This window comes from Anolis sagrei, chromosome 5, assembly GCF_037176765.1.
Source record: "Anolis sagrei isolate rAnoSag1 chromosome 5, rAnoSag1.mat, whole genome shotgun sequence".
Classification (NCBI taxonomy): domain Eukaryota; kingdom Metazoa; phylum Chordata; class Lepidosauria; order Squamata; family Dactyloidae; genus Anolis; species Anolis sagrei.
Genome location: NC_090025.1, coordinates 168,883,969 through 168,897,108, shown reverse-complemented (window position 1 = coordinate 168,897,108; position 13,140 = coordinate 168,883,969).

The window sequence follows — 13,140 nt, the reverse complement described above, 5'->3', positions numbered from 1 at the left end:
TTTAATTTTTCTAGGTTTAACAGTGGTAGGAAAAATAATGTCTGGGGCAGGAGGAGGACTAGATGTTATTACTGTCCAATAACATCCAATCAAAAACAAAAAGGTAAGAGTGTTTCAAAGCTTTTGGAATCAGCTAGAAGGAAAACCTAGGACAACAAAATTATTTTAATACATTATTCGGTAGCCAGTTAATTCATGCAGTAACAAGCTGCAAACAGGTTATTGACTTTTTTTCTTTTTGGTTATAAGGGTTTTGGTTGAAATTTTATTCTGTTCAGTAGAGTAAGAACTAGGTACCTACATTACTATGTGTATGTATTGGCTGAGGCTCCATCTATACTGACCATTTGATGCAATTTCAAGTCAGTATTGAAGAAAATGTTTTTGCTGTGCAGATGATTACACTGAGAATTCTGGAATTAGTTTGAGATCCAAATGGTGACTACACAAACTACAGAGCACCAATGTACATTAAGAGCTTTCTTCTGTGTGCTTTTGGAGAAGTTTGTTGTCTTGCCGCCACAGTTTGAAGCTTGCTTCCAGCTGCATTAAATGGTCAGTGTAGATGGGTCCTGCATCTAAGCAATGGAATGGGATGAGAAAGAGTCACATGAGAAGCTCGACCATGCTGTGATCTGCAACAAGAATAACAGAGAAAGAGAGTAACTATAGAAGAGAAGACACGCATTTACAACATGAGCTGTGCTAGACACTCAGGTTCATTCCTGTTTTACATCAATTTACACCACAAAGATGATTGTGTGAAACAGAGTAGTTACTGCTCTGGACTTTGCACACAGAAATTAGCCCTTTCAAGTAATTGCACTGTTGTTTTAAGTCAACACAGCCCTCCATTGATCACTGGCAATTCCTAAGTGCCTATCTTTACATCTCAACATAAGTTCTGCTCTTTGTTTTTCCCCTCACATTTTCCCTTAGCAATCACAATAGGATAAGTGGGAAGCGCCTTCTCTCTCTCTCTCTCTCTCTCTCTATATATATATATATATGATAAGGTAAAGGTTTTCCCCTGACATTAAGTCCAGTCCTGTCCGACTCTGGGGTGTGGTGCTCATCTCCATTTCTAAGCCGACACCAAGATCATGTGACCGGCATGACTGCACGGAGTGCCGTTATCTTCCCACTGGAGCGGTACCTATTGATCTACTCACCTTTGCATGTTTTCAAACTGCTAGGTTGGCAGAAGCTGGGGCTCTCAGCGGAAGCTCACGCCGCTCCCCGGATTCAAACCTGTGACCTTTCGGTCAACAAGCTTAGTGGATCAGTGGCTTAACCCACTACTCCACCAATTAATGTGAGGGTCTGCATTTTGCCATCCCTTTTTTCTATCTGGTGTTCATAACATAAATCAATAGAGCCTTTTTAGGCACTGCTTGGGAACTGCAGGGATGCTAATTGCTCATACAAATCAGTGGAAAAAGCCATTGTATGGAAGACCTTTTAACACTTATATGCACAATGGGTTCCTAATCTTAGCTGACGTTTTTACATATCAGTACAATGACAAAAGATGAGACATCCAGGGCCAAGACTACTTTTTATTTATATTCCACATTCCCATCATATGAGTCAAAACAGTTCAGATTAGATTTTTAAAATGTCAGTTCAGTGCAGATAGATTACTTTTCCATTGCTTTGTTTGTGTGTATATTTGGATCTTAATGATCACACCAGTTTGATCTCTTTCTACAGTATTGGCAAACAGGTCTGGAAACCATGCCCTATGATGAGTGGTTTTGTGTAGTTTGGAGAAGAGATATTTAAGGGATAACATTATAGCCTTGTTTAAATATTTCCTACCCCATAGACTGGATTTTAGAGAAATGGGTTTAAACTAAAGGAAAAGGCATCAACTTAAACATCAGAACAATTTCCTGGCAGGAGTAAGTTGTTCTCAACAATGGTATACATTGCCTTGGAGTGTGGTGGAGTCTTCTTTTCCAGAGATTTTTAAATAGAGCAAAGATGGACATGTTTAAGGACTGCTTTGATTGTGTATTTTTGCATGGCAGGAGATTGAACTGGATGGTTCTTGTCGTCTCTCCCAACTTTGTGATTCAATGGTTTCACACAAACTGATGTCCCTCCTGCTGCACTGAGATCTTTAAAGGCAGATGTATGCTCAACACCTTTAAACATGTCAATCTTTTGTGGATGGTACATCACAATCATTTTGATTGTGAGACAATTGTGTTTAAATTCATTCAGAGTCATACATGCGTAAATGCTTTCTTACTTTAAGATGAAATTTAAAAAAATGGTTTTGCAATACATGAGAAGTAATCTCAAAGTTTAAACATTTCCATCAATCAAGGGTGACAATTAGAGGATTTCTGAGATCTCACAATATGTGTAATTCTTTCATCAAGTCATTATGGCAGCTAATTACTTATCTGGGGTACTCTACATACTCTACATTGTTCTTCCAATTTCTCATTTCCAAAGGAAAGCTGGAGACTTTTAAAAACATGCCCAGTGTATTTTGAGCTTCTGGTCATGGGAAACACTGGATTATACTTTTCTTATCACTGTCCCATTATAAATCTACTGGAAAGAGCCAATGATTGAATAAGCCAAAGACAGCTGTAATTTGATATGAAACAGACGAATACTGACGGATAATCCAGTATTGAAAGCATTAATGACATCACTTTTAGCTGTGTTGGAGGAGGGAAGAATTTTGCCCTTTCCAGCCATTCACAATATTGAAAACAATCTGTGAGTCTAATTTCCCTGACAAAAAAAGTAGCTAGCAGCTTTGTTGGGACAACTAATGGAATCTGTAGCTTGTCCTCTGACTTATCAGGAGATATACATCCAGACTGATTAAAAAGACCAAGGAGTTCCAGATTTTGATGAAGGCATATAATACACTTAGCAGTTCTCAACTTAGTTACAAGCTGGCACTATAATTTGCTTCTACTAGTAAATTTCACAGACCAAGCTGAGAATCATTATTCAAGAGTCATGTAGAAGAAATATTTATTCTGAAATGTGCTGGGTTTAATATATCCTTCCCATCCACAGCTTTTGTTCCATGAGGATCAGGTAACAATCGCTGCTGTCCCTAACTATCTCCTGTTGCCTTCAGTAGATTTTTTTCATGCCCAGTTAATTCTTGCTAGGATTTTTTTTTTAAAAAAAAATAAAGTTCACTGTGCCATGGATAGATCACTTCCATGGCAATACCATTATGAAATGTCAGAAACAAACACTATTAAAAACAACATTAAAGCTTTAACAACTTTATTTGGCATCAGCTTTTGTGGACTCCAGCATATTTCATCACGTACATTTCTATTATACTCATGGATTAGGTTTCTGTATTACCTTTTGAGCTGTAATGAGCCAATGAGCTTTTGTTCAGCTATTTCTATTGTAGCATCAGTACTGGCAGACTGCAATGGGAAATGCAAAACAAAATCCAAATAGATAGATAAAATAAAGTCCTTTTGTGACTAAAATCAATGCCTAAATCAAATTGATAGCTCCAAACAGTGTAGACCCATTGAACTGATAGAACTGTTGTGTTAATTTATCAAATTTCCATTGATATAGTGATACAGCGATATAGTAACTTTAGGAATTCTATTTGGCTTGAGGCCACTGTCCTCTATTCATTCTTCAAAACCTAAATATTTCACTTTTCTGTTCTGTTAAACTAAAGAGAAGGATTTATAGAATTGAATGGCCCACAGAGAGCATGCCTCGTAAAGCTTTCAGTTTCTGCAGAGGAAACCATCCATTCCTTGAGTTGTTATTAGTTTTTCAGGCTCTATGGCCATGTTCTTCTGAAACATGGCCACACAGCCCAAAAAACTTACAAAAATCCAATGATTCTGGCCATGAAAGCCTTCAATAATGCATCCATTCTTTTCTAACAGAGAGGGTTTAAGACAGTGGTTCTCAACCTGGGGTCCCCAGATGTTTTTGGCTTTCAACTCCCAGAAACCCTAACAGCTGGTAAACTGGCTGGGATTTCTGAAAGTTGTAGGCCAAAAATATTTGGGGACCCCAGGTCGAGAACCACTAGTTTAGGAGGACTTCAGATTAAAGATTGTCTCCAAAATAATTACTTCAATTTACTGTAAAGAACTCTGCCAAAAGAAGATGAGAGGATGATACAAATCTGATGCACCTCCTTGCACTTCTACAAATTACCAGCAAACTGCATACCTCCCTCCTCTGTAACTTAACCCTTCTATACGTAATGGAAACCATGGCAGTTCTCTTGAAAATGCAATACCGAGCTATAACTTAGCTGTAATTTTAACTTGCCCATAATTAGTATGGATGTTTGGAACACATTTGACAAGAATTTGAACTAGAGGCAGGAAAGTTTCATGTTGCTAGAAAAGTTCTGATGAAAGTCACTGTAGAAATTTGGGCTCATTTCTTTCTTATACCACATGATCACAATACTTACTGTATTAATGGCAAAGATAGGTTGCATAGTTAGGTTTAATAAAAGGGCATATGTTTCCACAAAATAAGGAATCTTCACAGTTAAGCCTTTATTTTGTACCCATATGTACAGAAGTGTTTATTATAATGTGTTTAAAACTGTATTTGTGTTTTACATTGGTTGCCTATGGCTGGAGCGGCCCAGCTGTGAGAGATATGTTGCCATGGAAACAAGGCAGAAGAGGAGGTGGGAGGAGCTTAGAGAGAAAAAGGTTTGAAAGTGACAGTTAAGTTTCAGTCAGGAGGAAGAGACCCTGAGAGAGAGCAGAGTCAGATAGGGACTCTGAGAGAGTAGCAGAGTCAGGGAAGAGACTCTGAAGAGTGAAGGAGTGTAGAGATAGTTTAGTGTTCGTGAATATTTCTTCAGCTAGGGAGCTGAAGGGTAAAACTTTGTTAGATTTCTTTAGTTAAAAAGAACTAACAGAGGCTTTGTATGATTGCCAGTCGGTGGAAGACTGGAGTTCTATTATTTGATCCAGTATAGATCAAACAGTGAGAATATTCACAGCAGGGAACACTGAATAATAAAACCTTCACTACAGCAAGAGTTTATAAGTTGTAACATCAAAAGCCTGAATTGTATCTCAACCAAGTCATATTGTAACCATCAAGTATATGCCAAGCTGAACCTATTGCAACCATAAGCTTTGTTCAAAAATAAACATGTTCTCTTTGTTATGTTAAAACTGCCTCATCTCCATTGATTTTACGTTCGGTGCATTCCACTCTACCAAAATTACCTCACAACATAAACAGAGACTAACAGAGACTTTAATACCAGCGTCTCTATACATTATGGTGGCAGTTTAATTAGCATTTGACGGAAGTTCCTTACAGTTTTTGGTGGTCCCATTTCGGTGGCATTAATACTTCTTTACAATTTTGGTGGCAGACGACGGGATACGATTAACAACTGATCAAGTGCCTTAATATTAATTTAAGAAAAAGTTGTGAGGTAAAAGTTATTGGAATATGGCTACCAGGCGACAAAGAAAGCTTGCTGAGGAAACAGAGGGAGACCAAGAAGGAAGTTCGGGCTCTGAGGCGGAAACAGAGCCAGTGCCTATGTCAGAAATGGCTTATAAGTACAAACTAGAGATGAAACGATTGGAAATAGAGGCAAAAGAAAGACAAAGAGAGAGAGAATTGGAGATGGAGGAAAAACAAAGAGAGAGAGAACAGGAGTTAGAATTGAAGAGAATGGAGTTTGAGCTGCAGAAGCAAAGATTGGCTTTGTCTCAAACATCCAGTGACATCCAGGAAGGGAGAACTGGAGTGGATACCCCAGATTTGACGAAGAAATTCCCTAAATTTACCAAGGACGATGATCCAGAGAAATTTCTAATCTCTTTTGAGAGATGTTGTAGAGATTTTGGGGTGGCTAAGGAAAAATGGATGACATACCTTAGGCCTCAGATTAGTGGAAAGCTCTTACAAATTTATGGACAAATGTCTGAGGAGTCTTATGGAGATTATGATCTGTTTAAAAAACAGATTCAACAAGAGTTTCGTTTAACTCCTGAATACTATAGATTTAAGTTCAGGACCCTAAAGAGAGACAAAACCCAAAGTTTTGCTCAGGTGGCCTCTAAATCGTCTCAACTGTTCGATAGTTGGCTGAGGACGTCTGAGGTAGAAGATTTCCAACAGCTGAGAGAACTTTTAAAGCTGGAACAATTTTTCCAATTAGTGCCTTATGATATTCGCTGGGTGATTCAGGATCGTAAACCATCCACTATTGTAGAGGCAGCGGTTATGGCAGATCAAATAACAACCCTAAAAGAAGGATTCAAAAGGGAAGATCTGCCAAGTGATAAAAGAACAAACAGGCAGCCATTTTATCAACAACAAACGTGCCCACAGCCAGAAAAAGGTTCTGACATAGAAAACACCATCTGGAGGAGGCAGGGTGTAACAAGACAAACTGCTCCTGAGGTAAAAAGAAGGTGCTTTCAGTGTGGAAAATGGGACCATATAAAGTATCAATGTCCCCTGTTAAGAAAAGAGAAAACAACCCTCTTTGTGAATAAAGTAAAAGAAACACCAAAGGCAGAACCAGATACTGTGTCAAAGAAGAGTTCAGATTCAGAGCCTCAAGAGAAACAATGTTTGTTCATCTTGTCAGGCAGCCCATCTAAAGATTACTTAGAAACCATTTCTATTGACAACAAAGACATGAAAGGACTTCGAGATACAGGCTCCGAAAAGTGTATATGCACCCAGAAATAATACCTCAGAAATTTCAGCGGCCTACCTCTGAAATAAGATTAAAAGGTTTGGGACCTGCGATACCAACAGCAGTGGTGACTTTGCCAATAGAATATGGAGGATGGAAGGGTATGTGGGATTTTGCAGTCAGTCCTGACATACCATACAGATGTTTAATTGGAAACGATTTGGCTAAGAAGATTGAAAGCTGGAGGTTGACGTGTGAGGAAGAAGAATATAACAACGAAAGCCATGATCAAAAAGCCATGTGTTTTGCCATACAACAAGATGGGGAGGAGAGTCCGGAAACCAGCGCTACGGTTGCTGAGCTTGTTAAGAAGACGGGAGGAGTTGAAGAAATTCGGCAGGAACAAGGAGCCGATGAATCTCTTAAACCTCTATTTGTTTTGGCTCAAAACCCCACAGTATTGGCAAAAGAACAGCCCTCCGAGTTTGTGTTAAAGAATGGTGTTTTATATAGAGAAACCAGAAATGTGGAGTCAACAGAAGAATCAGTGACAAGTAGTCAAATTGTAGTGCCTCAATGTTTTAGAGAACAGCTGATGAGGGTGGCACACGAGAACCCTCAAGGTGGACATTTGGGTGTGAGGAAAACCACAAAGAGAATCACTAAGAACTTTTATTGGCCTGGCATGTTCCAGAAGATCAAAGAGTTTTGCCAGTCTTGTGACATCTGCCAAAGATTGAGTACTGGAAGGGATAAAATTAAAGCTCCTATGATCCCTATGCCAATAATTGGAGAGCCATTTTACAGAGTGGGCATTGACATAGTGGGTCCTCTTTGTAAACCAAGCAGACGTGGTTACCGATACATTTTAACCATGATTGACTACGCCACAAGATATCCAGAGGCTGTAGCTCTAACTAACATCGAGACAACAACGATTGCAAATGCACTGTTATCCATTTGGGGAAGAACTGGTTATCCTAGAGAATTGGTTTCAGATTTGGGAACCCAATTCACTTCCAGACTTATGTCGAAATTGCTTGAGTTATGTGGTATTAGACACCTGACTTCAACAGCTTATCATCCACAGACAAATGGACTAGTTGAAAATATGAACAAGACTTTAGTCAAAATGATAAAGTCTTACAGTCAAGAGAAGCCATACGACTGGGACGTCAAATTGCAACAACTGTTATTCGCCTACAGGACCGTCCCTCATGACAGTACTGGCTACAGTCCATTTGAATTGCTATATGGACGGAAAGCTCGTGGTCCATTAGACCTGATAAAGGAATATTGGGAGGAAAGTCCAGCTACAGATCCAGTTCCAGTGTCGGAGTATTTGAAAGATCTTCAAGCAACAATGCAGCTGGCTAGGGACATTGCTCAAGAACATTTGCTTGCGGCTCAGCAGAGACAAAAAGACTATTATGATTCTACTGCTAAACCAAAGATCTTCAACATCGGAGATGAAGTTTTATTTTTATCTCCCAACAAAACCAACAAACTTCAATTGGATTGGTCGGGACCCTGGAAGATCATCAGAAAACTCAACCAAATAAACTATGATATTTATGATGAACATTCCAATGTAGAAAGAAGAGTCCATGTAAACATGTTAAAGCCTTATGTTGAAAGGTCTGCTAATGTATGTTTTGTTGTTTCGGAGGAAGAATCCGGTCCCTTTTCTTTTTGGGAGGGTGATCGTGAACAGTACAAAAATTTGGATCGAGTAGAAATGAACATAGAATTGTCCCAACCACAGAGAAGAGAGGTTGTGAAAGTTTTGAGTAAATATAAAGACATATTTTCAGATTTGCCAGGAAAGGTCCAGGGAGTCCAGCATCAAATAAACACCGGTGATGCAACTCCCATAGTATCTCCACCCTACAGGGTCACGGGGAGAATTAATGAGTGTATTGAAAAGGAGATTAAAGAAATGTTGGACCTAGGTATTATTGTTCCATCAGTTAGCTCTTGGGCTTCACCCATAGTGTTAGTACAGAAGCCAGTTAGATGTAGAGGGTGAGGACAGACCTATTTTGTTTTTGAGTAAAAAAATGGCATACTAATGAATATAGTATGTCAGCAATTGAAAAAGAATGCTATGCCATCATCTGGTCAGTTAAGAAACTAAAACCATATTTGTGGGGGAGGAAGTTTACCTTACAAACGGACCATGCTCCATTAAGATGGCTAGATAATGTGAAAGGTACAAATAACAAATTGTTGAGATGGAGTTTATGTTTACAGGATTTTATATTTGAAATTAAACATGTTTCAGGTAAACGGAACATAGTTGCGGACGCCTTATCTAGAATTTCATAAGGTTAAGGTTTGTATGTATGTGTAATTGAAATGTATTTAACCATAATATGTTAGCCTTCCAGAAATGTTGTGTATGTATATATGGTTGGATAATATGTGGAATTATTTTTGCCATTCTGGGATTGAGAATGGTCCAAAAATAATTTTTCTGGGGGGGAAGGTGTACAGAAGTGTTTATTATAATGTGTTTAAAACTGTATTTGTGTTTTACATTGGTTGCCTATGGCTGGAGCGGCCCAGCTGTGAGAGATATGTTGCCATGGAAACAAGGCAGAAGAGGAGGTGGGAGGAGCTTAGAGAGAAAAAGGTTTGAAAGTGACAGTTAAGTTTCAGTCAGGAGGAAGAGACCCTGAGAGAGAGCAGAGTCAGATAGGGACTCTGAGAGAGTAGCAGAGTCAGGGAAGAGACTCTGAAGAGTGAAGGAGTGTAGAGATAGTTTAGTGTTCGTGAATATTTCTTCAGCTAGGGAGCTGAAGGGTAAAACTTTGTTAGATTTCTTTAGTTAAAAAGAACTAACAGAGGCTTTGTACGATTGCCAGTCGGTGGAAGACTGGAGTTCTATTATTTGATCCAGTATAGATCAAACAGTGAGAATATTCACAGCAGGGAACACTGAATAATAAAACCTTCACTACAGCAAGAGTTTATAAGTTGTAACATCAAAAGCCTGAATTGTATCTCAACCAAGTCATATTGTAACCATCAAGTATATGCCAAGCTGAACCTATTGCAACCATAAGCTTTGTTCAAAAATAAACATGTTCTCTTTGTTATGTTAAAACTGCCTCATCTCCATTGATTTTACGTTCGGTGCATTCCACTCTACCAAAATTACCTCACAACATAAACAGAGACTAACAGAGACTTTAATACCAGGGTCTCTATACATTATGGTGGCAGTTTAATTAGCATTTGACGGAAGTTCCTTACAGTTTTTGGTGGTCCCATTTCGGTGGCATTAATACTTCTTTACACCATACAGTTGGTGTTGCAGCATTGTTAGGAAGAATGAGATGATTGCATCACGCAACAGATCTTGGGTGTCATACAAGGGCGGAAAACTATCTGTGGGTTAATTTGGTGTTACAGTATTTATTTCTACACTATGAATAGGGAAGGATTTGTGAAATTTTCTGCCTCGTATATCAAAATACTTGAGTGGTTTTTGGTGCAATGCCTTCAACTAACCCTGTGAACCTTCCTAAATGATGACCAACTAGCAATATGGAGGCAACATAACCTATAACTTTGTATGCTATCCACAATTATAGAAGAAAGGCCAAACTAGTGAAAGTGCAAATCTAGATCTATCTACTCATATGAAAGTCGGAATCCAGTAGAGCTTTCTTTCAGGTAAAAATAAATAGTATTGCAGCTGAAGCAGAAGGGTGTGTCTCTGTTGTAATAAATGCACAAAACATGACAGATATGTCTTTCCGAGGCTTTAAGAGGATAACTATTGCTTTATTAGATGTCTTATTCCTTTGCTTAAGGAACTTTGTGTTACAGAACGACAAATAATACATGTCCACAGTTTTACATTCATTTTACATATTTGGCTTCATTCTTGTGATGAATGTGGTCAAATATGGTAAAATACACATTGCAGGAGCACATGCTACAATACATAAATTTCCATCAGGTTTCTGAACTGAGAAACACCCCTCCTCCATCATGGTGATATATTTATGTCACCATTTAATGGGAAAGAAAGCAAATTTAGGATTATACTGATATGTGTACTACTTTTTTATTGTTGTAATACCAACTCAGTGTCCACTCAATAGAGAAAGCATGCATATGTATTTTTGTAAAATATCAGAGCCATTAACAATTTATACATCAAACCAAATATTTGTTGGGTTCCCCAGAATAGAAAATGCAAAATAGCTATGCATTTTAGGCAGGATCATTGCGTTACACCTCATACCACCCACCCTAGGCCATGGCTTTCATTCTAACCATAAATACAATTTCCAAATGTTTATGGGCTTTGATGTGCCTAAATCTGCATAGAATCTGCTAGGTTTTCAAGTCTTAGAAGCTATGTGCCTGTTAACTCCAAAACAAACAGTGGAAATTGGTGAGCTGCCAGAAACTATTCAGCATTTTCCAAAGGCATTTATTTATTTATTTATTTATTTATTTATTTATTTATTTCAGGCCTTTTTTATTTTGGCTGAGCAGCTTTGATGGCTAGGATTAAAAATTTAATGATTGGTTTTGTATTTACTTGCTGCTTATATTATTGTTATGTGGTTCCCAAGGCTGCAATCTGAATGTAAAATCATAGTAGTTGGAATATGCTTTGTTTTTCAAAAATAGTTCTATCTAGTCTTCACATGCAGCATAAGAAAAAATATTGTAGTAATACAATAGTAGTTAGTGGCTACTGTATATTTTATGATAGCTTTAAATTAAAAAGAAAAACAAAACATTCCCTTTTATCTGTTCCCTTCTTTGTCTCTTTTTCATCTGCTTCTGCATATAAAAAAGCAATTCTTAGAACCAGAAAGGTATGTATATTCCAACTTTGTATCCTTCATTTCATACCACTTTGATGGCTGAAAGAGAGAAGGAGCTGAGGAGCCTTCTAACCAAGGTAAAAGAAGAAAGTGCAAAAGCTGGGTTGCAGTTAAACATTAGAAAAAAACCGAAGTTTATGGCAACCAGACTGATTGATAACTGGCAAATAGAGGGAGAAAACGTGGAAGCAGTGACAGACTTTGTGTTTCTAGGCGCGAAGATGACTGCAGAAGATGACTGTAGCCAGGAAATCAGAAGACATTTACTTCTTGGGAGGACAGCAATGATCAATCTTGATAAAATAGTGAAGAGTAGAAACATCACACTGGCAATAAAGATCCGCATAGTTAAAGCAATGGTATTCCCCATAGCAATCTATGGATGTGAGAGCGGGACCATAAGGAAGGCTGAGTGAAGTGATGCTTTTGAACTGTGGAGCTGGAAGAAATTGATCTTTCAATTTGGTGCTTTCAAATTGATCTAGCCACTGCCAGTTGCAGCATGAAGTTCTGCAGATCCTGGATCTCACCACTGCATGGAATTGATCTGAATTTCAACCGAGGCGTTGCACCAGCTGCAGCTCCAACAGAAGAAGTCTCTCTCTCTCTTCCCTTTCAGTCTCCTCTGGCCACCTTGTAACAGAAGACCCTAATAAAATGTATCCGTTTCCTGACTTCCAGCTCCCTGCAAGATGCATTGTGTCCTTCTCTGACTCAAACCTTTCTCTCTTCCGAGCCGCGAACCTTCACAGGCTCGGCTGGGACGCTCCAGCAGCATCCTGGAAGGCAAGGAACTGCGATCTTTTAAAATGTGGATATTGAGTTGCATCTGGATTTCCGTATCCAAGGCTTAACCGATCCCTTCTGAACCAACGCCATCTTCCCCAGATTGCCTTATGAATGAGCTATCGCCCAGATTGCTTTATCAATGGACCCAGGAAGGGTCAGTCATAATCTGATCATTTAAGCAACTATATCTTTGTTTCTACTACTGCTGTACCTTCTCTATCACAATTGGTTGAGAGGCCGAAGCGGGGCTCGGGCTGTCATTGGCTGAGACACACCTGCTCCCAGCTGCTCTTCCCGGCCTGCTGACGTCAGGGATTCCCCTGACCAATCATGGCAAAGCCGGCTCAGGGCGCGGGAAATTCAAACTGGAAAAAAATGTATAAAATGTGTATTTTTCTGTATTTGGGTATGCTGGCTTCTTCAGCAGATGACTGTGGTTGTCATCCTTTTCCAGCTGGAACAGAAAATAAACTTCAGTGGCATGTGTTTCATCCTAGTGAGATTTATTTGGGAAAAACTCGTATTGGCTTCTACAGCTTGCCAGGCGCTGTGGACCTCTCATAAAAATATCATTGCAGATTTGAGAAATGTGAATTTAATAATGATGTGCGGGAATAAATGGAAGAATGGATATTGTATTGTAGGGGCAAAGAAATCAAAATATTTCCCAAAAAGGCAGAAGCCCCTTTCTAACAGGGAGGGCAAGGATGGACACCACCAAAGTTGAATCTTTTAAACTGCAAAAAACTATTTATTGCGTGGCCATAGCAATAACAACAAACAAGCATACGGGGATGCAATCAAAGGGTTTGTCGCAACCCCCAATGGGGCTGCAGA